The sequence below is a fragment of the Lonchura striata genome, chromosome 6, assembly GCF_050655825.1.
Source record: "Lonchura striata isolate lonStrDom1 chromosome 6, ASM5065582v1, whole genome shotgun sequence".
NCBI lineage: Eukaryota > Metazoa > Chordata > Aves > Passeriformes > Estrildidae > Lonchura > Lonchura striata.
This window is the reverse complement of record NC_140708.1, coordinates 10,262,173-10,287,874: the sequence shown is the minus strand read 5'-3', so window position 1 is coordinate 10,287,874 and position 25,702 is coordinate 10,262,173. Positions and strand designations below refer to the sequence as shown.

Sequence of the window (25,702 nt, the reverse complement as noted above, 5' to 3'; positions counted from 1 at the left end):
TGAAACCTTGGGATCTGATCAAGTGAACCAAAAGCATCTGGGATTCCTGATTTCTTGTGATTTCTGATTTCTAACCAGAGGCAAGGAGGAGTCAGGCACTGCCAATTGTCACCACAGCTCCTGCTGAGCACGACTGGATACGAGCTGGCAGCAGAAGTATTTTCTGGAGTACGTGCAAATTATTACCTTTAATTCACCATTTATCATGTGCTCTTCTGAGGTAGATAATTCCCTTATTTTTGTGATCTGTAGCTCAGATCATCAAATCAGAAAGGGCTTTTTAAGAGACCATCTCTGAAGGAATTGATGCTCTGTTCCAGAGCAGTGCTTCTTTCTGGGTGTGTGCTTCAGCAGAGCCCAAGTAGGTTATTGTGCATTAGAGAGATCTTGAACAGGTGGAATATTTAATATTTAGGAATAGGTGTTATCATGGGATTTATTTGTAGGTGAAAGAGTTACTGACATCTGCCATGCCTCTGGAGTGTCTCTCTCTTGTTGTTTTGTCGAGTTGAGGAATAAAACCCCCAATTTTTTCCCTGGTTTTACTTCTTTGCTTACAATACATCCATAGTTTCATTTGCTGATTTGGTCCTTCCTTCTAAACACAGATTTAAAAACAACAGAGAAACACAGTTACACCAGGGAATTTCCTGGAATAAACGAGAGGAAGAAACATTCCTCTCCAGCATAGTCTGGGAAAACTATGTGGGAGTTTTTAAAGCTTAAACCTACTTTAAGAGGGACTGGGATGGCCCTAGGGAGGATAGGGGAGGATGAAGGGGGGTTAAGAGGGATTTAAGGGGGTTCAGGAGAGGATTTGGGGGCAGGAGAGGGGGTTGGATTGTGGTCAGCTGGGAGGCTTTGGGGCCCTTTTTCTTCATTTATGGGTCATTCAGGGATTAATTGTGGAGCTGTGGGGATATTTGGGGGTCATTTGGCTAATTATAACCATCAGAGAAGCCCCAAGTTGATGGCTGTAGTGATCTGCATTCAGAACTAATAATATAATAAATAATATAATATAATTATAATATAATATATAACATAACATAATATGTTCCTTGGGGGGCTCTGCATGGCACAAGTTGGAATTTGATGTGCTTGGGTTATCACTGGTTATTTTTAACATTAATTTTATCAATGCTGGTTTAAATGTGTTCGGAAACACCTTTAAAAAAAGGTATTTCTGGGGAACTGCTGCAAAGTGGCTGCTTGAAGATGGCATGGAGTTATTAAATGGAGTCACCCAAGATGTTCATGACTATTTTAAAGTCTGTGGCATCAAGGAAATGTATTTTAACTTTTTTTACTTTTTGGAGGCTAAAACTAAAAGAGAGGGTAAACTTCAATAGTAAAATGTACTTTTTTTCTGTGACCACAATGACTTGTTTTCTTGACTTGCTGACACTTGGATTTTCTGAAGAAAGATCTGGTTCTTTGGTTCAAATGAATTCTGAAATGAATTAAATGAATTGCAGCTGTGGATCAGAATAAAGGTGTTGTGTCTTCCCTTTGCTGTTCTTCTGGAAGTTACAGGGACACTGCAAAGTTCTGTGTGGGATATAAAAGCATGGGCAAGGGTTTCTCTATCCACTGTATCCATTTTCTGTACCCAGATTTCAGCAGCTTTATAGAATGGCTCTCTGGTATTAAGGAAACATCCATGGCAGTGTGGTGGCTTGTGACTCTCAGGAATGGTTGGGAATTTCCTTGGGCTGCCAGGTTATATTAGTACAAAGAATAATTCTTCCTTCTTTTACACTTTTAAATTAAAATCCCAGTTTTTCTTTCAAGCTGCTAATCTGCCTTTTTTTTTTTAAACATCACATCTTTTTGGGCTTCTGCTCTTCTGTTCATCTTCTAGAAAAGTTTTACCTAGTGTTGTTCACATGCACAAGTAATGTTTTTTGAGAAAAATGGGTTTCTGTTATTATGAGGAAAGAAAATTTTTTATTTTAATCTCTTAGCCAATTAGCAGAACTCTTTAAACACAGTACAGAAGAAAACAGAAACTTGTTACATAAAGTCTGTCCCTGTTGTAGAATTCCAAGGAGATGGATGGAATGTCAGTTGTTATTGACCTGTAGTAAGATCAATTCATGGTTTTATTACCTAGACTTGATCCTTTATGGGCCATCCTGTATTTAGCTGAAAATGCAAGGTGTTTGGAAAATGAATGGAGTTCACATAAGGAATTGTGTGGCAGCAGGGTGGGTCATTCCTGTGGGATTTTTGGACATGGATCTCCAAGGCCTGAAAGACTCAGACTCTTTCTGAGCTCTGGTCTGCAGTGGTAGTGATGAGTGATTTAAAGCAGAATTGTCTCATTAAAGGAGGATGCAGTGATAATTCATTCTCCACGAGCAGCCTCAACCTTCCCATTGTCTCCTGGTCCTGAAAATTGCTTTTGTGTGTTGGCTCTGAGAAGTGCTCCTTGCAGGAGTCCTGGATGGCTTTAGCAGGATGGATGAGGACGGGGAATTTATACTTTTATTGGCCAGCTCCTCTCCACCCCACTAGCACACACTGGCTGTAGAAAATGGGAAGATAGAAACTTCCACAGACACTGAAGGGTTTGATTTGCAGACTTGGGAGATGCTTGGATTGATGTAAAAATAAAATTACACAGACATTAAGCAGAAAAATCATAAACTTAATGTTTCTATAGTTGTAGGTAAGAATATGCCTTAAGTAAGTGAGAAACTGCATTGATAAGATGGTGAAGGGTTTAGTAGTGTACTAATAAAATTGTATGGAGTAAGCTAAGAGTTTAGATATTATAATAGAAGCACATGTGTGTACATGTAATTGTAAACCATTGGATCAAAGTATACAGAGTGCAGCAGAATTAAGCATAGGTGATAGGTTAGAAAACCAAAATTAACTTTGTGGCAACTTCCTATTGGATTGGAATGTTATATATTGCCTTGTAATGAAGAAACTTGTGACTACTTTGGGCTATGGCCAACTGCTTGCTCTTTTAAATCTCACAGCCTTTGAGGCTGATGCTTATCTGAGTAATAAATCATTATGTGACCCCATCCTTCAATTAAAGCATCAATATTAATTGGTATCTCCAAGATAATGACTGGCACTCAGTGTGAGCCTGCCCCTCTGCCTGTGCTGCCTGGCCTGGCTTGCCATGGCACAAAAGAATCAGCACTTGAGCAGCAAAGGCTCAAAGCCACGTCCATAAGCATCCCAGTCCCTTTCATGCTTAATCCCTTCAGATGTCACCTCCCAGATAATCTGTAAAATGTCCCTTGCCTTCCCTTTCCACTGTGGCACAAGGTTTAAATAGATGACTGTGAGGCTGGCAGAGCAGGAGATCCATGACTTCTGGTTCTACAGACAAACAGTGTTTGTCTGGGAATATTGTAACCATCAAGTGAGGCTGATATAAAAGAAAATGAAGCTGCACTCTACCACAAGAGCCTGTAAGGAAGTGTAATCCTTAATTTGGATTCTGCTGTCCCCAGGTGAATAAGTCCTACCATGCAAACTTGGTGACATTTCAGTAAATTAATTGTTTACCTGCTGATTGATTTTTATAATCCTTCTTGCATTTTATTTGATATTTTCCATAGTTTTGTCAATGTGGAAGTCACTTTAAATAAGCGATTCTCAGGCCTTTCTTCAGTGCCAAACATGAAACACTGCTCCTCAAAGGAAAAAACTGGGAAAATCAGGAGATGGTGCTGGAATATGAGGGGCACTTAGAGAAACCTCACTTACATTTCAGTGCCATTTTGGTTTGGGTTTTGTGGCCATCAGGGAAGTGTAATTTACCTCTTCAAGCAAGTTGGGAAAACAGAACCAAAAGGCTTAAATCACCTGGAAGAGGGGTAGGGAGGTGATGGCTAAGGCTCTTTCCACCTGAGAACAGATAAGAAATTCCATGGAAAGGTGTTTTTTTGTTTTTTTTTTTTTTTTTCTGTAATGTCTTGGTTTAGGGCAATTTTGAGAGAAAAACCTCTAAAGAGGTTTCATCAAAGAGTGATGAAAGAGTGTAAAAAGGAGCAAGACAAGCTGAAGCAACTCCGTCCTTGGAGATCTTCAAGCCTAAATGGGCAAGGCTCTGAACAACCTCTCGAGGTTGAACTGTGTGGAGCATCAGGTTGGGTTATAGGTGATTGTTAAGACACGAAAAAAGGGATTAATTCAGTTTGAGGTGCCTGAGAAGAATGGCACTGTGCACAGATAACAGGTGCTTGTTGTGTGTCTGCTAAATGTGTTTCCTTCTAAATATTGGTGCCAGATGCAAAAGGCTTCTCTCAATGTAGAGGATCACAAGGAAGGAGGGAGTGCAGGCTATTTGCTGTGTGTCTTACACAGATATCAAGCCCTGGAGATAATGCTCCAGATATCACCAGGTCCACTGAAACAAAACCACATTTATAACAGGTCAACATTCTTGGGTCAAGTAACAGTAAAGCATTCTATACCCTTCATCAATATTTTAAGCTTCCATTTTGAGGATGGCACAAGAAGATGCACCCCAGTCCTCCTGTGGGCTGGAGTGCCATAAAATGTGTTTGTCACAGCTGAGGAGCTGGCCCTGGATGGCCCCACATGGCCTGGCAGGAGCAGCAGGCGTTGGAGCAGGAAATTAAAGCCTTGGTGTCATTCTCAGGCAGCAATGGAGAAGGAGCACATGGTCAAAATGGATCTTGAGAGTGCATTACAGAGCCTTGGAGAACCACTCAGGCTTTTTGCACATTCTTTCTGGTGGGAAAACATTTCTGATAGATAAAAATACAGCTTTTGCTTTCCCTTTAGTGGGAGTGAGATAGGGTTTATACATAAAACAAAACTGAAAGAATGTTTTCAACCAGCACAAAAAGTTCTGGAACTTCTGAGATTACTGAGGAATAAAATGAGTTTTATGTGTTTCCCTTTTCTGGAGAGCTGAAAAATCATCCCCACTGCTAGGTCCAGTAACATGAATAATGTTATTTGCTGTACAGCCAAGTGTTGAACTTAAATACTGTGTGTGTGTCGTAGCAATTACAGAGGTGCTGTTGCTGGTGTTTATTCCAGGTTAATCATGGAATCCCTGAGGCTGGAAAATCCCTGCCAGCCCATGGAGCCCCAGCTGTGCCCAGAGCACTGAGTGCCACCTCCAGCCCTTCCTGGGACACCTCCAGGGATGGGCACCCCAAAGCTCCCTGGGCAGCCCTGCCAAGGCCTGAGCAGCCTTTCCATGGAGAAATTCCTGCTGCTGTCCCAGCTGAGCCTCCCCTGGCCCAGCTTGAGGCCGTTTCCCCTTGTCCTGTCCCTGTAACCTTGAGGGTTTATAGGAGGTGTTTGTGCTGGAGCTGCAGTGAAACAAAAACATTTTTTTTTTTTCTGTGCAGTGAATTTTCTATAGAAATTTGAAATCCTTTTTTTTGTAGGGTGACCTGCTTTGAAGTGTTTCTAATGGAAAGATAAATGGAATGGGAAAACTGTTTCAAGATTCCTTTATCCTGGTGTGTGAATAGTGTTGGGTCAACTCCTGGATATCAGATTTGTGGGGGTGGTAAATTTTGGTAAGAAGGTGCAAATGCATTTTTAGTGTGCATTTTATAGTTAAGGTAAATTTTGTCACTTGGCATAGATTTATTCCCATAAACAGAATGCAGATAGGCAGGCTGGACAAATGTTTACAAAGTTTAAATGGAGATACTTCAATTTATTTTTCTATTTTCTTTTATGTTTATGTTGGCATTTCACTCATCTGTAAATAGAAAATCTTTCATTCTGAAAGTTGTTTCCAACTTAGATTAACTGCCCATGAAATTTATAAATTAGAGTTCTGTGAATAACCTTTTTTTTTTTTTTAACTGTGTTCCACATACTCCTCATATTTTGCATTTTTTGTTCATTAAATTGAAGGATGACTATAGGGACAAATACAAATAAGATGGGAACAGTTACTCATTAAGTTGCATTAGTTCTGCTGCACATTGTTTTGCTTCCCTCTTCAAGTTTCCCCTCTACTTCCCTACAACCTCCCAGGGTGGAAGGAACATGCCCAGACCAGAGTAGGGCACTTCCAAAGGGATCCTTAAGGCCAAAGGTCATGTACCAAGATCACCTTTTGTGTTTTGGAGCCTTCTTCTTGCCTGTTTTTCTTCTAGCTTTTTACAAGCGTGGTTACCTTCAGATGACCTCACTAATTCAAAATTCCTGGGATAAATAAGCTGGGGAAGGCTCCTTCTCCTCCTTCTCCTCCTTCTCCTCCTTCTCCTCCTTCTCCTCCTTCTCCTCCTTCTCCTCCTTCTCCTCCTTCTCCTCCTTCTCCTCCTTCTCCTCCTTCTCCTCCTTCTCCTCCTTCTCCTCCTTCTCCTCCTTCTCCTCCTTCTCCTCCTTCTCCTCCTTCTCCTCCTTCTCCTCCTTCTCCTCCTTCTCCTCCTTCTCCTCCTTCTCCTCCTTCTCCTCCTTCTCCTCCTTCTCCTCCTTCTCCTCCTTCTCCTCCTTCTCCTCCTTCTCCTCCTTCTCCTCCTTCTCCTCCTTCTCTTGTCCTTCCTTCCCTCTTCCTCTACCTAAGCACAGTACTTTTCTCTGATTTATTGGAAAATATGAAGTGTGCATGGCAAGAGAACCCTCTGAGGACCTCGGAAGTTGCTGCTTCCAAGGCCCGGAATTGTTACGCCTTGGAAAAATTTATTTTCTTTTTACTTTGATTCAAAAGTGCTTTGTGGGAGGGATTCAGCAATTGCAGGAAGTACTTTATAAAGAGGTGTAGTGATAAAAGGGTTTCTCTTTGTATAGAAAGCCAGAATTTTACATATTTTCTTCTAAAATTAATTTTTAGCAAACTCTCTATTCCTTACTCTCCCAAGGTTCACCTTTGTTTATGAAATAATGAGACACATTTGCATTAATATCAGTATAAACACATACTCTCCACTTGGTTTTGGAGTGATATTAAAAGGATCTGGTTTTAAAATACTGGAATAAATTGAATCCAAGAACTCTACTCTCACTTCAAATACATGAAACTCTGTCCTCGAGTTTCTTTGTGATGTTAATTGGGACAGGGAGGGGCAGGGCTAAGGTGGGCTGGGCTTTTCTAACTCGGAGATGGCTCTGTGGTGAGGGAGGACCAAAACCTTTGGGTCTTAAATTTCATTTTCAAGGTCAGAATTCAAGAAATCATCTGTGGCAGAAGAGGGAAGGAACTTCCACATCTTTTGGATTAGGTGGGCTGTTAAATACAGAAATAACCTGGAGGAAACATGCTCAGGGTGTGCAGCTGTGGAATCACAGAATCGCTGAGGTTGGAAAAGACCTTCAAGACCAAGTCCAACCATCAACCAGCCCCACCCTGCTCACCACAACCATGTCCCCAGGTGCCACATCCACACATTTTTTAACACTTCCAGGAATGGGGACTCCAAAGCTCCCTGGACAGCCCTTCCCAGTGCTTTACAGCCTTTGGAGTGGAGAACTCTTTCCTGCTGTACCAGCTGAGCCTCCCCTGGCCCAGCTTGAGGCCGTTTCCCCTTGTCCTGTCCCTGTTCCCTGGCAGCAGAGCCCTACCTCCCCTGGCTGTCCCCTCCTGGCAGGAGCTGTGCAGAGCCACAAGGTCCCCCCTGAGCCTCCTTTGCTCCAGGCATCACTGAGGCTGAAATTTATAAACTGCTGATTTGAATAAGAAGGGACAATCTTATTGTGAACTTGTTTGCTTTTGCCATCTTCATGTGACATCACTAATTTTAGATCAGCATTTATTCTGGCATCTGTTTATTCAGATACCGAGGCAGAGCAGAGATTGAAGAGAGATTTTCTCTTTTAAAAAATAAATCTTGCAAATCCCAGTGCCACAAAGAAAGGCAGAGTGCTGACATGGGGTACCTGTAGATGCTCTGCAGTGGGAGCAGCCGGTTAGATGGCAGGATAATGTCAGTGTGATTCCACTTCCCAACCCTGATCCCTGGGGCAGCTGCAGCTGCTGTGGCAGGAGAACTAAATGTATTCCAGAACAGGGAGTTCATGGCAATCTGCCCTCTGCTTATTTTGTCTCTTTGCTAACTCATAAAAGCAGTGTAGAAGTACATTTCTTTGAAGTGTTTGCAAGGTTATTTTAACTTGAAAGTGAAAATATAGAGTATTACCTTTGAATGTGCAAGAGGTGTAAAACACTGGCCTTAGTGTCATAAATACCCAATGAAAAAATACCTGGGTTTTATGTTCTGTGACAGCACTTCCATAAAACACCCTTCTGTAATGAGTGAGGAACAAGTTTCACAGAGCTGAACTTTAAAACAAAGTTTATTGCTGGAGCTGCTGCTGTTTTCCAGAATGAACCATGTTGTAATAACTTCAATCTCTTCCCTGCCTTTTGCTGTTTGTGAATTAATGCTGTGGCTCATTTTAATTCTTGCATAATTTTTGTACTTGTGTCTGCTTAGAAGCCAAATGGGATGAAAGGATGAATCATTAGTGCTCTCAAGTACGAGAATTAGAAGCTGCTCAGAATTTAAATTTGAGCTCTCTAAATAATACAGGTAATCAATCTCCTGGGAATGCTGGAAATGGAGGATTTTGATTCATTAATTGTACAACAAACATCTTTTGCTCCCCGTCAATGGATTTCAGGTGACCCATGTGAAGCTGCAGCCTGAACAACCTGCGCACAGAAATGGGAAATTGGAGAGGAAATTTGAACTTTAGCACTATGAGAAGGGAGAGGATTTTTGCTACTGCTTTTCCTAAAGAGCTGAAACATTCCATGTTTTCTGGAGGCCCAAATCCAGGTGCACTTTGCCTCTGTTGATGGCAATTGTCCTCACTGCAGCTCCATAAATTCCATTGGAATGGAGGGACTTTCTGCTTCACTGCCTGAGCCAAATCCTGCAGTCTCTCATTTTTGGGAGCTGCTGTCAGAAGTTGCCATTTCTTCACTGTTTGTTTCAGGTGACAAGATCTCAGGTGAATTGCTTTTGCAAGCAAGTCACTTAATTCCCTTGATTTCCAAGCTGCAGGAAAACAAATAACTTTACTCTGGAGTCATTACTGCAAATTCAGTGGAAGAAACTCTTCCTTGGGAGGGTGGGCAGGCCCTGGCACAGGGTGCCCAGAGCAGCTGTGGCTGTCCCTGGATCCCTGGCAGTGCCCAAGGCCAGGTTGGACAGGGCTTGGAGCAGCCTGGGACAGTGGAAGGTGTCCCTGCCATGGCAGGGGTGGCACTGGATGGGCTTTAAGGTCCTTTCCAGCCCAAACCATTCCATGGCTCTCTAAATGAGCTTTCTTCACCTCGTTGGAATTTTCCATCAACTGTCAAGGGCAGCTTTGGAGACAGCACTGGGGGAAAGCAGCCTGTTGTGTTCAAGAATTGGGGATTTAATACAAAATTATAGCTGCTGGAGCAGCCTTGAACAGGACAGCACTGTGGGACTGAGGAGGCAGCAGAGGGGACAATGACAAGGAAGGGTGTGTTTGGCAGGAAAGGGAGGTTTCAACCCTGAGCCCCCTTAAGTGGTGGTCTTCTGGCATCTCAGGACAACACTGCTACCTGGGCTGTAGGAAACAAAAGAATTCCGTTCTTTCTATCCTAGAGGCAGTAAAATTCAATGTTGTGTCCACTGTTGAGCAGGATTATGCCCAAGCTAGAGTAAACTTTTTTTGTTCTAAACTAAGAAGTATGCAAATTTGCAGAGGTTATTTAATGAGCTTCTTCAAGACCGAATATTTTACAGCCCTCTGGAGTAAAAAGAACATCTGTGAAAGTAAAGGTGCAAGTAATGATCTGTTTGGGGTATACTCCCAAGTCCAGGGTGAGAAATCTCAGGGAATAAATTACAGTCTTGAAATTCTAGAACATGCAATCCACACTTCAGAAACAGGGTTTAATTTGAGTCTTTTCCTGCAGTAGGAGGCTGTAAATATCATGTGGAGCTGCTAACAAATGAGACATGATGATAATGGGAGAATGGATTTTAATCCTCAGAAGAACCACCAGAAGTTTGGGTATTTCATATCCCAAGCTATTTTACATTGTTTGTTGAGTACTGCAACATGTGTTTGCCTTAGAAGTTGTATGTGTATATAAAATGGAAGCTATTGGAGTTTTATTCTACATTTGTATAATTATTGTATGTCTCAGTGTTCTGTAAAAATTGTAGAAAAATATCAGCGTATTTTTGTTATACAGAAAAGCATTTCATGATGGGAAGGAAGAATTCCAGAGGATAAAACTGATTTTCCATCAGGCCCCCCACACTGATCTCCTCCCACTGCCACGACAGGGAGCAGTGAAGTTGCCCCACAAGGTCACTGGTGAGACCAGGAAAGTGCCAGAAACATCTGTCAGGAAAATGAATTCCAGATTTCTGCAGCTGCCTTCTGCCCTTGCCAAGTTGTGCCATAGGGAGGCTGGAAATTTGCTTTAGGAAAATTCCTGCAGCTGCATTCCTTTGTGAAGGAGTGCAAGGAACAAAGCCTCCTTCTTCTGCCATTTGATACCTCTCTCTTCCAGGAGCATCCAGGTTTGAGAATTTGACCATGTATAATTTGGCTGCTGGGAATAACCCAGCATGACTGCAGGAGAGGGGAAATCCAAACAGGTTGCCTTGCTGAGGGTGCAAGTCATCATCAAATCCAAGGGATTGAGTGGGAATCCAAAGAAATCTCTTCTCTGACTGATTAGGAGTCTTTAGTATCACAGAATCCCAGAATGGTTTGAGTGGGAAGGGACCTTAAAGCTCATCTTATTCCACCCCTGCCATGTCAGGGACACCTTCCACTGTCCCAGGCTGCTCCAAGCCCTGTCCAGCCTGGCCTTGGGCACTGCCAGGGATCCAGGGGCAGCCACAGCTGCTCTGGGCACCCTGTGCCAGGGCTGGCTCACCTTCCCTCAGAGGGAAGAATTCCTTCTCAATTTTCCATCCATCCCTGCCCTCCTTCATCCTAAGGCCATTCAGGTCATGTGCCACTCTGCAGTTTGTGTGTGTTGGTATCTGGCCAGCCCAGATGTGCTGTGCCAAACCTCCAGTGGTTTTCCACTGTGGATTCTCCTCTAACACGAGGCATTTAGGCTGCAGAGGCACGTGCCCTCCCAGAATCTGTGCTGGATAATCCTGCTGCACATTAATCAGCACGCTCTGAGATGGAGCAGCTCGTTTTGCTGCCGTGTCCCCTGCAGCGAGGCTGCTCTCAACATCCTGCCTCAAACTGCCTCTGGCTCTTTTATACAAATTTATCCTGTGCTCACAGCCTTCATTTCACTGAGCTTGGTTTGTGTTTGCCCTTGCACAGCCGGTGTGGGAAGTGAGCAACAATCTTGTCTCTGGGCCTTCGTGTTGTCAGGTTTAAGAAATTAAGCACATCCTGCCTTGTTTTGTTAAACTCTCAAGGTGTTTCTCCCCTCCTCATTCTTTCCCTTCACCTCCTCTGCCCTCCAAAAAGATTAATTTCAAGTACACAGCCCAGACAAGAGGTGGTGTTGCAGATAAGACCTCACGTTGCTCCCCAGGATCTCAGCGGGTCTCTGGCTCTTCCTGAACGGAGTTGGCAAAAAGCAGCAGCAAAGCTGAGGATTAAAAAAGCATTTGGAAATGTGAGCAGCCTGGGGAAGTGAAGCATGAAACTCTAAAATCACCCACTTGGCATGTCCTGTTCTATGTGTGGAGTACCTGTAGGTATTTATGATATCAGAGCTTTGATTAAATATTTTGTATTATAAAAACTAAATATTTAATTGTTGTGCAAGAGCCAGAACCGGCTGGAGTTGTTCTGCTTAGCTTCTACTTTATCAGCCATAACATTTGATCATATAAATGGATTATTTTAGGTTTTGGGTTGTGTGATTTTTTTTTTTCATTAGTGGTAAATTTGGTGACCTTTTAGTAATCTGAGGTGTTAGGCCTATTGTGGTTATTGAGAAGTATTTTCCTGTTCTCCCCTGGACTCATTCTGTGCTTTTTCCATTGATAAATAATGGATGAAAGGGATCCACAATGTGAACAACTGGTCTGTGGTGCACTTGATGACTGGATATTTGAAGCTGCTGCTCAGTCTGTGAGACTGAGCTTCTGCTGACACAACTGAGAAGGTTCAGGGTTTTGTTCTGGAGTTATTGGTGGTTTGTCCACTGCCAGCTGGGAGCAAAGCACTGCAGAGCCCTAAGGAGACATTTCCAGGCTGCTGGCTCCCCTGCCTGTGAAGCTCAGGATCAGGACAAAGCCACCCAGGTTCAGGTTTCACTGGACCATAATTGTCTCTTCAGGTCTCAGCAGGTGTTTGAGATGTAGCAAGATGACACATTTTCATCATCTCCTGATGTTCCACTTTCCCCTGGCACAATGACCATTCAAACACACTGTGGGAATGGTCACACCTGACATCCTACAGGAATGGTCACACCTGACATCCTACAGGAATGTTTGTATCTGATATCCTACAGGAATGTTTACATCTGACATTCTACAGGAATGGTCACATTGGACATCCAACAGGAATATTCATATCTGACATTCTACAGGAATGGTCACACCTGACATCCTACAGGAATGGTCACACCTGACATCCTACAGGAATGGTCACACCTGACATCCTACAGGAATATTTACACCTGACATCCTGCAGGAATGGTCATACCTGACATTTTTGGCTGCTTCTGCAGATGGTGTTGCTCACTCTGTGGGGACTTGTCTGTCACTGGGAGCAGTTCAGGCAGCACGAGCTGCAAGCTCAGCACAGCAGCTTTTTCTTGGCTGTGCCAGAAGAGATGCTGCTCCTGCTGCTCTATGGCTCTGCCTCCAAGCTTGTGGGGAACCTCCATGCTCCATGTGCATGTCCTGGGCTGGAATTACTGCCAGGTTCTCCTGAGGTGGGCTTTGAACTGGGGCACTTCTGTCCAGATTTCAGTTCTTTCCAATCCAATCCCTTCCATGATTCCATGAGAATTTACCAATCATGGAAGGGATTGGTTTGGAAGGAACTGAAAGCTCATCTCATCCCATCCCCTGCCATGGGCAGGGACACCTTCCACCATCCCAGGCTGCTCCCAGCCCTGTCCAGCCTGGCCTTGGGCACTGCCAGGGATCCAGGGGCAGCCACAGCTGCTCTGGGCACCCTGTGCCAGGGCCTGCCCACCCTCCCAGGGAACAATTCTTTCCCAATATGCCATCTAAAAAGCCTTGGTGTCTGAGTTTAATGCTGAACCATGGTTGCTCAAGCAGGATTTATTGAGCCAGGCTTTGGAGGTGGTGCTGTTTTGTCCACTCTCAGCCCTGGGCTGGAACTGAAGTGTAGCCACAGGGCTGGGCTGGGTGACTTTTAAAGAATCCTAAAAGAATCTGTCTGAATATAGATGTTCTATAGGATCTGAGCCCCATTTTGCAGAACTCCTAAATGACCTTATTTCTTATTCTAATCTGGTAGAGATGATTAAATTGCTTCAATATCTTTAGTTTTAAATGTGTAACTTTGATTTTAATGTGGGTTAAACCTTGGATTTTAACTTGGGTTTCAGCCTAGTCCACAAGAGTGTCTGTGACCAAAGTTCAATGTCTTTTATGGCTTAGTTTTGTTAACTTCTTCTGTAAAAACTTTTCACATCTGTTGCTAATTATCACTAAAATCACTACCTTAATGACTTTTGCTTAAATACATTTTCACTTCAATAATTTTCATCGTGTGTTAATTACTGTTCCAAGCTAAGATTTTTTTGAACAGATATGTTTCCCTCAAGCAAATGTCTTAAAGCCTTCTCAGCTGTTGTTTTTTCAGGTGTGGTTTTTCTGGTGTGTGTTTTTCTGGGTTTTGTTTTTTATTTTCTTTCTCTTCAGCTCCTGAGTTGCCTTTATCTGAATAACTGCAGCTGTTCTTAACACCAACCCTTTCCCTCCTGTGAGCCAAACCCCTCCTGGAGGAAGGATGTGTATTTTGACTTTTCACATGTTGAGAGAGCAGATTTGGAACAAATTGGGAAGGATTTCAGACTTACAGCTGCTCTGGACTTAGGTAGACTAGAAACAGAGACAGGAAAACTGCTGTATTTTCCATACTTTCTGATGTAGTTTCACAATCATGTTTCAATTCATGTGTATGTGAATGGCTTAAACTGAATTATCCTGAGAATTTTCTGATGTTGAAATCTGTTTTGGTCTCCCAGGTTTTACCCACCTGATAAAGAGTTCATTCCCAAACTGAAGATGCCTACACTTGTTTTGAGAACTTTCTTTTATTGTTGCTCTCCCCTTGGCTGGAATGATCTCTGTAAAAGATTTTCTATTTCTCTATTGAACTGTGCTGCAGATGACAAAGCACAGCCTGCTCCTACCTCTACAATTTCTGCCCAAGTGCCCGATTCCATTTTCTTCCAATTGCTATTTTAATACCACTCAGGAACCCTTTTTTTTTTTTTTTCATAAATTCTCTGGGTTTGGTGATGTGCTGGCACCAGCTGCTGCCAGAGGTGCACAAGTGCCCTGATGAGGGCAACAGGGATGGTGTGTGATGAGTCCTCTCCTCCTGACCTCAGCTGGGGAATTATTTTTAGCAGTGCTCTCCTCCAGGCTCTCTATTGTTTGCTGAGACAATGCAGCTGCACTAAAATATCTCTGTGCACAGGGCATTATGCATTTCTTCAGCTGTACTCCCAAGGTAAAAGGAAAAGATGAAATTCTTCACAGCTGAATTGAGGAATTCCAGAGAAAATGCCTATTTCATCTCCTCCAGTCTTGCCTCTGTCTGTTAAAGGCACAGAGAACACAGCAGCCTCTCTCAGCCCGTATTCAAAACAACAAAGAAGAAACTAGAATTTTTAAAGTGTAATCTGCCTTGCAACCATTTGGATTTTTTGTTTGTTTTGGGTTTTTTTCTGGTTTTTTTTTTTTTTTCCCCTGGAGTAGCCAGTAATTTCAGAATCAATGTCCAGAAAAAAAACAATTAAGAATCTATCTTACTCTTAGTGCTGCAATCAGCCAACACTGTGTTTTAAAACCTGTTGTCTGATTTAGCACATTAAACCACAATATACTTATTTCTGTTTCTTGTAAGGCATGGAAAGGAAATGAAAGATCTCTTGAAAGATTTTTGGCCCTATTTTTACCAAGAGTTAAAAAACAATAACAATAAAGCTGCCAAAATGATACAGAGATCTTATCTCAGGCCTGCCTGTTCCATTGGTTTTGATCAGCAGGATTGGACACGTAGGGATTTGAGCTCTATAATCGTTTGGATTATGCCTGGTTTTTGTGAAAGCTAAATTGCTCAGTTTTAGTCCACTTATGAATAACAAAAGACTGTGAAATCTCAGTCATGGTGTTTGGTTTTCTTTAATGTTTCTGTTGAAAACTTAGGGAAATTGGTATCTAGAGCTTATAATTAAAAATCAAATACGAAATTGAGTCTGCATCCTGCTGCAGGATTGATTCAAGTCATCCCTAATGATGGGGGAATGCTTCTGCCATGATTAGACAGCTTCAGGCTCAGAGGAAACCCTTTAATTAGCTGGGAGAAAGAGAAGCTGCTGTGGCTGAGGCTTTGCAAGGTGCTTAATTTGCCAACTTGTCTTTGGCTGCAGGTGCCACTAATGCTGGAAAAAAAAAAAAAACACATGCTGAAGAAAATTTTTCAGAGTTTGGGGAAGGGATATTAGACTAAATTATTTCCTCAATTCCTATTTTTAGTATTTTGCCCTGTGGCATTAATCTATAAATACATTGATTTGTCTTTGACTATCATGATTGTCCCTCCTTAGCAGGGATGGCTAAACTGACTTCTTTCATTTATCCTCAAAATTATTGTTCTGGTTCTTGCCATGTTCTGATTGTTAACCATGGAGCACACTGATTCCAGAGGTACTGCTAGCTATGGAGAGCAGAACTTCTGATAAGTTTTTTATGTCAGGATACATTTCTCAGGAATTTTGTTGGCTTCCTAAGAAAATCTTTGTCACCACATCAGTGATAATCCTCCACTCTTGCCATCCTTTAAGACTGGGACTCTGTTTTCAGAACTCAAGCAAATACTGCCCTTTTTAGGGTGATTTTTTTCTTTGAAATCAGTGCAAGAGCAGTGCAGGAACGCTCACCAGTTTAGAGCTTCCTGTCAGGTTTTATACACACTGCCTGAAGCATAAATCACTTAGAAATTCATCTTTCAGAAATCATTGCCACTTAAAGGAATATTTATCCTTTCTATAGGATGGACATGAAAAGCCCTGAAGGAAAGCAGATTCTTTTGGAAAGGCTTGATGAGATACCTGGGCTTGCAGTAGTTTTTAAAAATCAGACCAAATACTTGATCTTTGCATTTTTGAGGTGCTCTGATAATGCAGACTTGCAGCTGGACTCATTTTTTATCTGTGCTACCTTTTTTTTTGTCCACCAGAGTAACAGTTATACTTATTTTTTCTGGCTATTCTGTATATCATGGTTTAAGTTTGGATTGTGTCAAGTCTGAACACAGGGAGATAAATGTAAGCTGTTCAGAGAAGGAAAGAATGAAGATGGTGGGGACCAGTTTTATGGCATTGCTGGAACCAGCACTTAAAGGGAGTTACTGGAAATCTGGGAAATTTGGGACTTTCCTTTCCTGGAATACACCACCAGCACGCCTGGGGTCTGCCTTCCAGAACATTTTGGGTACAGACCCCTCTGTTTATCCCATCCTAAGGTGATCCTTGGGCTTTCCAGGTGGTATCACTCTGTCTGACCAGGCCTTGTCCTGGTGACAAAATCCCCTTATCATATGGACAGGTAGCACTAGGAAAGATAGCAGGAAATCAATGCCTGGCAGCTCCCTGTGCTCTGGCTCTGTTAGTACTGCAGTGAGGTGCAAAAGTGATGGAAAGATCAGAGAAAACACGGAAATTTTCTTGGTATGGAATTAGATCCTGGTGTGGGCAGTGTTGGTGATGGGAGCTGCTGCTGGCACAGAACTGGGGGCACTGGTGGATCCACCTGGGGCTTGAGCTGACCTTCAGTGGGACCTTGAGAGGCTGCAGAGAAACCTGCAGAGAAACCAGGGAAATGCAGGTCCTGCACCTGGGCAGGAACAACCCCCAGGGCCATCACAGGCTGGGGGCACCTGGAGCAGCTCTGCAGGGAAGGACCTGGGGGTGCTGCTGAGATCCAAGGGACCATGAGTGGATGAAGTGTCCTTGTAGCCTGAAGGGTCAGTGGGATCCTGGGGACATCAGGAAGAGTGTGGCTAGCAGGACAGGGAGGGGATCCAGCCCCTCTGCCCTGCCCAGTGAGGCACATCTGGAGTGCTGTGTCCAGCTGTAGGCTCTGCAGGTCAAGAAGGACAAGGACATGCTGGAGAGGGTCCAGCAGAGGCCACAGGGATTATTTGGGGTCTGGAGCATCTCTCTGATGAGGACAGGAGCTGGGCCTGGTCAGTCTGGAGAAGGAGGGCTGAGGGGGGATGCCATCATTCCACACAGACATCTCCAGGGGCTGGCAGAGGAGGGTGCCAGGCTCCATTCTGTCACTGTTCCAGTGACAGGATGAGGAACAGTGGCACTACAATGCAAGTTCCATCCCAACGTGAGGAAAAACTTTCCATGGAGGGTGGCAGAGCCCTGGAACAGATGCTCAGTGAGAGCCTCCCTCTCTGGAGACATCCCAAACACAACTGGACGTGTCCCTGTCCCACCTGCTGCAGGTGCCCCTGCCTGGGCAGGGAGGTTTGACTGGATGTTCTCCAGAGGCTCCTTCCAGCCCCAGCTATTCTGGGAATATTTACTGGGCCCCTCTGTGGGCTGTGTGCAATGCAGAGCTGCTGCTTCTCTCTGACACTGCCCTGCCTCACACAGCTGGGAATTCCAGGTGATTTTTACCTGCCAGGAGCAACAGCATCAATCCTTGATTAATGAGCAGGGACTGGAAGAGTTTCCTCAGGTGGTTTCAGTGTGTTCTGGGAAATTGTCTTGGCACCCAAGCATTTCAGGCTGAGGACAGTGGGAATTCTTTATAAAGCCTCCCTCATCATAGCTGTACATCAGAGCACCTCTCTATAAGGCAGGGGCTCATTTTCCAGTTTTCAGCGGGGTCGGAGGAACATCAGCACATCCTGGGGTCATCTCTGCATCCTCAGGGCTGGCAGTTCCTGCTGCCAACATCCCGCAATTACTGTTTGGGAGCTGAATTATTTAGTGTTCTGTGTTTCATAGCTGCTGAAGGGATGAATTTTATTTGCTGCCTCAGGAGCTGGTTATTGCATGTCTGAGTTCATGGAGAGAGCTCTCCACTCACTGCCCTTGAACTCCCCAGATTTGGTTCTCCTCTCCAAGGAATGGATTCTCTGAGGAAGGGAGAGCCATGCAAACTGTGTTTAAATGATATAAAAAGGGTTGAGTTTTTTAATTGCCTCACCTCATGGGGAGTGAAAACATTTTTATTATAAAATGCCACACTGCCTTATCCCCTCTCACAATTCTACCTCTCCTGGGCTGTTCTGAACAACAGGCTCTTCAATAGTCTGAGATCAATGAAAGGAGTCAGTGGGATTTTAGTCTTTCACTCATCTAAAGTCTCTCACAGTCACATTAGTTTAAGTAGACACTACAGAAAAGTGAAAAGAAAGCCTCTGTGTTAAACTCTGTAAAGTCACAGAGTGAGTCTGGATAAAGCATGGGTTTTAATTCTGAATTTATTTTATTACCTACAAGGCCTTAATGTTATTATTTGTAGCTGTAAAAACATGCCTGACCTGGAATAGACTATATTTTTAATCTCACTAGGGGAAAAAAAAAATCATTATTTATGGTCTTGAATTAATTGAGTGATAAGTTTTGTTTTAAACATGACTTAGGTGACTCTACAGTGACTTTACAAAGGAAAGGTGATGCTGAGGTTCCCTCACTACCTGCAGTGGGAGGTCTCAGAAAGCTTTTGCAAAATATGTTCATTTTATTATACAGTTAAAAGCCACTACAGATGTGAAAATTACATGAAACGTATCTAGATCTTGTTTGCTTTTAGTTTGAAACTGTTTTTTTTGTTTGTTTTTTTTTTTCTTTTTTTTTGATGTAGCCTTAGTGTAGCAGTCTTCTGGTGAGTTTTGGTTTGGTTCTGGTCAGTTTTTTGTGGTTTGGTTTTGGGCCCATGGTCAAAACCCCTTTCTTAAAGCACAATTAGGAGAAGCCATTTTAATAAGTTTATTTGGGTTGTGAATCTCATGATGTGTATTCAGTAGGCTGACTCTTACCTTTTTATTTGTTTTAGAAAAGAGCAGGGCAGATCTTTATTTTTTTTTTAGTTTTTCAAAACACAGCCATGTCTGTTAAAATTAATTAGAGTTGAAGGTCAGAGTGTCAGTGCTGCTGGAGTTGTTATGACACATTTTTAGGAGCTAAATCTCAGCAGCATTTAGAATCACAATCAGCAAAATTCAGTGAGAGGAGCTGAGGGAGGATGCTGATTAAACTTCTGCTCATGCTGTTGCCCTTGCACTGATTTAAAAGAAAAAAATTCCCTAAAAAGGGCAATATTGCAGGGTCAGGAGTGGGACTGGGTCCTCATGGGTCCCTGGCAACCCAGGATTCTGTGATTCCAGACAGAAAAATCTCTAACTTGCCAAAATAAACAACCAAGCAATCCTTTCATTCACTTCAGATATACCTGAGGGTTAAAACACTTTAAATCAGAGTACATAAAGAATAAAACCTGTCAGGCAGGCTGAGAAGGCAGCATTTCAAAGGCAGTGAATCGGGGAGGTGTGACCATTCCCTCTGCCCCTGGAATTTTGGATGCTGGAGGGAAGAGCTGCTCTCTGCTGTACCACCCCAAGGCTTTCACTGGGTGATGGCACCAACCTTCCCTTCCTGCTGCTGGACAAAGCCCGGGTGGCCTCTGGTCCTCTGATGTTTGAAGAGAAGCATCAAAGACAAATCCCTCAGCTGGAATGTGGGGAACACTGCTCTGCTGTCCCTATTAGTGCAGGAAAGCAGATTTTGGAGAATCTCCTCCCTTGGCTTAGAATTAAATTCCTACTGCTCCTTTATGAGCACAAAGAAGGTCAGCAGATCATGAAGGGGCTGGAAGATTAAATTTGAATTTCTCTGATCTCTGAGAGCCCTTGCCTCACTTGAGACCACCCTGCTCCTTTCTTCATCCAGGAAATCCTTCCTTGTTCCTCTGTTAAGGACACCAATGAACAAATTGGAAAATCTGAGTTGAGCTAATACATGGAAAAGAAGTTTAAGAATTTGGGCTAATCAAGACAATATATTCAAGTTTGTTATTACTGAGAGTTAATCTGCTGAGCCTTTATAGAATGGCAACTGAAAATGAAGAACTTTGTATTACAGAGTGTTTTCATGTGGTTGGGAATGGCACAATGCTTCAAGAGCTGTACTGATTCTAAACTTGCTATTTATTTAACATTTGCTAAAAAATTTAAGTTTGTATCAGGAATTAAAAGGATTTCATTAAAATTAGACATGATTAGGTGAACCGTTATGCCAGTTATGGGAAATACAAAAATAGCTTTGGGTATAATAAGCAGCTTCCTTATATTAATGCAAAATATTTTCCTATCATTAAAAAATTAAGGAATGTTCCAAATGTTATTTTAGCTCCTAGGGAAAAAAAAATCAAAATTTTACTTTTTTTTTTTTTTTTTTTAGAGCTATTGCTTTTTTTTTTTTAAATGAACTATTACCTACAAATTATTTTCAGAGCATTTCACTGATCTCAGAGAAAATACTCTAAAAAAACATCATCCAGCTCGAAGGGAAATAACCATTTGAGTTATTTTCTGCCTCTTCCCTCAGCACATAATATTAAATTAATTTATTAATTGTCATAACAGCTAAAAAGCAGTGCTGCATTGCTCCTGCTAATATTGATATCCTCAGAAAACGCATTGTTGTTTCCACTTGGAAAAAAACCAAAATATGCTTGCTGGAAATAGCTATGAGATGCAGAGATGAGCGGGATTGTCATGGGAACGTTTCATCATCCATGGAGGCAGCTCCTGAGCCTGCTGTGGTTTCCTTGTGTGCACTGGGAGAATTTATTTCCTCCCTGCCCTTCCCATGAGTGAAGCTCTGTCTGACCAGAGGATTTCAGGGACAACGAGGCCACACACAAAAATAAATTAAATTTTTTTTTTGGTGGGGTGAGATTGCTTTGTGTCCAAGCACAGACATGCCGAAATCTGGTTTTTGTTCTCATTTTCTGCCTCTAACATTTCATGGGGACTCCTCAGGAGCAGCCTTCTAGCAAAGGGCCGCCACCAAGTAGTCAGGAGGGATTTTGGTGTCATAAAAACTCATTTCCTACCCCGAGTGTTTCTTCATAGCCAGGTCCCCACTGCTCTAGGGCAGAGCCTGACTTATAGGTTTATGAATGTATTTAATGTTTGTACAAAAGCAAAAGAAACTTTGCTTCTTGCTCCTTCCTCAGCCTGGTTATAAATGCAGCCAGTGACCTTCAGGGGGCAAGAGAGGGAGAGTTTCAGGATGTTCTTGCCTTTAAAACTGCAGCCCAGGAAAAGCCAGATTAATAAAGAGCAGTTTGGCCTGGGAATTCCTCCTAATTCTCAGTTTTAGTGAGCTTTAGTCACATACCTGCCTGTGTGCTTTGCCTCATCCAAACTCAGTTACAACAGCATTAAATATTGTCTGTGTGCTTATGAATGTATAAAAAAATAGGAGATAGATAATTATGAGCGTGATCCATGGATGCATTTTGGAAATCATACACAAGCACAAGGAACCATCAATCTAGTCCTGCAACAGTTTTCAAATTTATTGTGCCAGTGTAGTGAAAATTTTAAATGAACTCATGTATTTTAAATCACCGTGTTTGGCACAGCTGGGCTTGTTTTGTTGTTGGTGTGGTCAAATGATCTCCAAAAATACTTATTTTGAAGTATATTCCTTCTTCCTGAAATCAAGGCTGTTACTTGAAGGATAGGTAGGAGAATACACTCAAAGGCATTAGTTATAAATCAAACCAATCCTTTCTCTGCAAAGGCTTGATTTATGCACGTCAAATTAACTTTTTCAAACTTGCTGTAATTTATCTCAAACACAGGACTTCTCAAAAAAAGGGAAATGAAATGTATTTGTGCTGTGCACTCAAGGTAAAATTTCTGAGTCAGTATTAATCAGGAGCAATGTGTTCCAGGATGAAGGGAACGTAATTCAGCAGATTCCTTTGGAGCAACACTTGTTCTCCTGGCTGACAGAGGGACCAGAAAAAATGGTAAGAAAACTCCTTCTTTTAACTGCAAAGCATGTCTTCAATTCTCTCCCTCCCTATTTTGCTTTTTTTTTTTTTATTAATTCATTCCATTAATAATCCAAAAATGCATATTGGGAATTGTGATGTTGAAGTGTTGAACAGATAAAATAGGTAAAGATTAAATTGTTTAACTGGAATTGTGTAATAGTGAGGAAAGCGTGATGGTTTATTACCTCCAGAGGTATAACTAATGTGTCATTTCTGCTGTTCTGCATGTACAAAAAATAGTTCTGGGGTCTGGGATAGATTTATTATTCTTCATTGATTGCCTCATTCTGTAGCAGGACGTTTCTGGCAGTAAAGCAGCAGAACTGTCACATCCATCATGATGTGTCGGAGATGTGTCAGGGCTGGGGCTCTTTTTTGAACTTTACTGCTCCTGAAAAATGTAGCTGAGCATTATAGGCAGAAGTCTGACATTTCCAAGATGAAAATCAATCTTTTTTTATGTGGTGATTCTCAAAGCAGACTTGAGCTTTGATTGCACAAGGGGTGGTTTCACACGTTGGGGGATACAACAGGGACACCAAATAATTTGGGTAACAGATCTGGCAGGTGTTCTGTAATGAATATAAATTGGAGAAATGATCATAGAAAAGATACTCAAGTCAGGATGGCACAGCAAACATTGATCTGCTGCTGTCACAGCTGGGAACCTGAACGTGTTTCTTCTTGGTTCGTGTATTTTTTTGTATTTCTCTTTAATTCTGTGGATTAACCAGGTAAATACCGCCTACTGTGAATTTGTATTTCATATAATACAATATTTAGTTGTGGTAGGGGACTTGGGAAAAGCTCCCCCGAACATGCCTTGGGAGGAGGCTGTTGTGTAGATCCCCGCCTCCAAGCTGCCCATCAAACCTACCACTCCCCTCATGTTATGTAACCTTCAGTTATGCCCACCTTTATGTCAATCACTTTTGTACTTGCCCTTAGTTCTAGAATGTTCTTAAGTTCTTTGTCTGCAATTGGTTCTTCCCCCGGTTACCACCCCCTTCCCTCATTCCCATTTGTTGTACCCCTATTATCTCATCCCAACTCCTCCTCCTAGCCCTATTCCTATTGGACCCTTTGTACCCTGTCCCTCCTACTCGCTACCCGATATAAGTCCTACCCCGCCCCTTGTTCGGGGCTCTCTGAACTCCCTTGCTGTGTGGTCGGGTCACAGATCCTCCCTGACACCCACCCTCAGTGAATAAAGCAGAGCCTGAGAGTCAACCTGCCGTGGTGCAAGCCTTATTATTACCATCGCGTCCTCATCGGGGCCTCAACGCCAGAGAGCCCCCCAGGACGCATTTAGTATGGGGAAAAAAAAGAAGAATTGTTAAAATTAATTGCTAAAAGCATGAGAAGCAACAAGAGGTCCTTATGTACAGGAAGGAAGTGCTGATGAAATACTTTGTTAGCATTCATTTTTAAATGAATGCTACAAAAACCGGTTTGAGCAATCTGTATAATTTTAAATACCTTGAAAAAACAAAAATCATTGTGTCACAGGTCCAGGGCCTCAACACCTGGGCACTATGGTGCTATTAGAAACAAAAAAGGAGAGTTTTGTGCTGGCAGCTCTGTCTAGAGGCAGCAGAAACCTCAGAAGAAGGGCACCACAGAGCCACAAACAGCCAGACAAGCACAAATTTTTAGATGCTGGAAGCGGGATGATAAAATATTTTCATGTTGGGTTGTTCCCCAGGGAAGATGTTTGGAAATGATGAGCAGAGCAGTCTTGTTTTTTGGGTTTTTTTTTTTTTTTTTTTTTTTTTTTTGTTCTTTATTCAGGGAAATATCTAAAGAAATAAGATGGTTATGTGATACTCGGTTGTCCCCTTCCAAGAGCAAAGAGCATGGAATTCCATGTAGTAGCCACTTTCAAAGATCAGTTCAAGATAATCAGTTGCTATTGAAATCAGCTTGGTTGTTTGTCAATTTAGCCACTCAAGTGTGGGCTGATTTTCCTCACAAATAATGCCCTGTCAGCCACAAACCACTGACTCAATTTTGTTAAGGAGTTTAGCAAGGCATGAAATGCATAATTAGGGGAGGAACAGTTTCATCCCTTTGAGTTTCTAACAATTATTTAATTTAGGACAAACAGCAAAAGTCCCTAGAGCACATGAGTTAGTCTGAAGTTTAAACAAGATGACAGCTTAGATGGATCGATAATTTCTCATCCCTACAGTTACTAATCATATGGTGAAGAAAGAAATATTGGCTATTCCCAAGTTAAAGGCACCAAGAGAGGCAAATCCACTTCACTCCAGAGTGGGCTCCATTAACACAGATTGCCTTCAGCCCATTAAGCCTCAGCACTGAGCTGTTTTAAGCAAGAGTTTGTTTCTAAAAGTCTGGAAGCCAAGGAATTAAACCCCACCTGAGTTTTAAAAGCATGTTTTCAGAGCCTTAATAGAATGACACTTTGTTCTTACTTTTGTGTGTCCAGTCATGCAGGAAATTAGAGGACTGTCTTCTTCCTGCAGACTTTGGGTTTCAGGCTTCAGGCTCAATTTGGCAGTTTATAATGCTCAAATTGGCTTGTAAATGAGATATTTGTTTGTAAAGTATGACTGATATCAACTTGCTTGCAAATACTTACAACGTGGACATGTCTCTCATTTGATTCTGTAATTATATGATGGCTTTTCTTGTCAAGAGAGCTCAGAAACTTAATATTGATTTATGTTCCTGAGTTTCTGAAACTGCAATGTGTCATTGTTGAGCATAATTTACAGTGGCCTTTTTTTCCCCGTCTAATCTTGTATGTGCCATTGAGCTCATTTGGGGCTGGAATGATCTCAAAAATCATTTAACCCTTGTGTGGGTGTGGTGACAGTGACATGGATGATGATGATGATGATGTCATTGAGGTGTCTGATTTCTTCATGGTTGTCTGAAATGATATTTTCAGTCAAGGCTCTGAATAAACTCAGCATGAGAATTATTAACATTCCAATCTCTTGGGTGTCCTGTGGGGCTTTATCTTCTCCTGACACAGCAGGAGGTGGGCATGGATGCTCTGCTTGCCTGTGGCCCAAAGTGCTGTGCTGACACCCCAAAGTCAGCCAGACCTTGAAGGGAACTGTGAGTTCCTTCTCAGTAAAATGAGCTCCTCGATGATGCCCAAAATGGTTTTAAAATTACAATTTTTATATGGGAGTTTTTGATGGAATAAAAACTCAAATGATCAGTCTGTCTTGATGAACAAGGAAAAGAAAAAGGTTAAAAAATCAAGGGACTATCTTCCAACCCAAACCATTCTGGGACTACATTAAAGGACAACTACATTTAAGGAAGACAGTGGCATGTTTGTTTCCTGTCATGTTTTTCCCTTGTATTTGCATTCCAGATTATCTGGCCCAGGCAAACTGCAGTCTGTGCCCTAAAATCTCTGTTGAAACCACTGCATCACAATTCCCCAGTTCAATTAGGCTGCCATTGAGCTGATATATTTAACCTGCAGATAAATAAATGCACAAACCTGGTCCATATTTTCAATTCATTTTTGTAGCAAA

At 42.3% G+C, this 25,702-nt stretch overlaps 1 protein-coding gene across 15 annotated transcripts in view; it reads left to right on the top strand.

Annotated features, from left to right (window-relative positions):
• LOC110473259 (protocadherin-15) overlaps positions 1-25,702 on the top strand; it is a 632,634-nt gene that overhangs the window by 140,340 nt on the left and 466,592 nt on the right. For all 15 annotated transcript variants that reach the window (XM_085583141.1, XM_085583131.1, XM_085583143.1 and 12 more), the window contains exon 3: positions 22,077-22,154. The gene's annotated coding sequence lies outside the window, so the exon portion shown is untranslated. The remainder of the gene's footprint in view (positions 1-22,076; positions 22,155-25,702) is intronic.